Here is a 1651-nt window from a genome sequence, read left to right as displayed (position 1 = left end):
ACCACTCGGCCGCCCCGCGCGTCACCACTTGGTTGGTCACCTCATCACCACTCGGCCGCCCCACGCGCCGCCATCGGTTGGTCACCTCATAACCACTCAGCCGCCCCGCGCGTCGCCACTCGTTGGTCACCTCATCACCACTCGGCCACTCGCGCGCCTTCAGACAGTTAAGTCATTTTACTTTCTGTTATTTCCGCCTTCCTGAGTATGCCGTAATTCACACGTCACGTTCACTCGGAGGCCACGCCACCAAGTGTACCTCTACGCTTGGCTCCTTATTTTCACACACTTGGTTAGTACTGGTTATGTGACTCCCGAGTCCAACTTCCATTTTTTCGCATACATCATTCATGAACACCATGTGCCGTTCTTCATTTCGAGTTCGCATCGGTCCTCTAGGGCTGCAACTCAGTCAAAACACTACACTTCCGTTTTATTTGAGCCATTATTCCAATGAGTTCAGTCGGATCCGTCGCTTCAACAAGTTCGAACGGATCCTTCGCTCTTTCAGACTCTTGCTGGTTAACCAGCAAGCCCCTTGCACTCCCAGCGGGTGTCTATGGGTGTTATTCACACAAATCATTTCAGCACACATCAAATTTCCTCAAGATATTATTTCATTGGCTTGTGCCATTTTTTACACAAGTTACGTGATCACTCGACGACCCTATGCGCCAACTTCATCGCTGCTCGGACTCGGTCACCGTACCGGTCCCAGCGCACTGCAACACCTACCTTGTCGCTCTGTTGACTTCAAACACATCCGGCCAACCCCTCTGCGGAATCCTCTTCATCGTATCAATGATACAGACCTCGTTAGGCATGAGACAGATAAGCCCCTTTTACAATTAAACTTCACACTTCACTCCTTTGCGAGTTTGCTTCTTTCAAGCATCACTCGAAAGCTTCTCCTCATCTTTACCCGAGTCTGACTCGATGAATTGCAAATCATCCATTTAAAACTATATTTCTCATATTCCGACATGTCCATTGTCGAAGACTATAGTACGGGGGTTGCATCTCATTTGGAATGACACTCTCCTGAGTGGTCGAGTACTTCATCACCAGTCAGATCCTTCACTTCAACAAGTGCATTCGATCCGCCACTTTGACAAGTTTCATAATCGCCCAGACGCTCTGCGCGCCATCTTCATTCCTACTCAGACTCAGTTGTCACGCCGGTCTTGTTGCGTCTCAACCACACTACACCGACCTCGTCGCTACATTAGCTTCGAAAGCATCTGGCTAACTCCTTCAAAGACCATTTCAACCACTTGGCTGGACACGCAATCTTTCACTCGGCCACCCCGCGTATCACCACTTGGCTGGACACGTAGCCCTTCACTCGGCCACCTCGCGCATCCTCACTCGACCGCCCCGCGTGTCGCCTCTCGGTTGTGCATGCCTTCACCACACGGCCGCTTCGCGCGTCGCCTCTCGGTTGTGCATGTCTTCACCACACGGTCGCCCCGCGCGTCACCACCCGGTTGTGCACGTCTTCACCACTCGGCCGCCCCGTGCGTCATCACTCTATTGTACACATCCATGATCCTCGGTCGCCCTGCATGTCACCACTTGGCTTGATATGTAGTCCTACATTCATACACCTCGCATGTCATCACCACTCAGCTGTCCCGTGCGTCGCCACTCG

This window comes from Triticum aestivum, chromosome 6A (assembly GCF_018294505.1).
Source record: "Triticum aestivum cultivar Chinese Spring chromosome 6A, IWGSC CS RefSeq v2.1, whole genome shotgun sequence".
NCBI classification, from domain to species: Eukaryota; Viridiplantae; Streptophyta; class Magnoliopsida; order Poales; family Poaceae; genus Triticum; species Triticum aestivum.
This window is presented reverse-complemented; position numbering follows the sequence as displayed.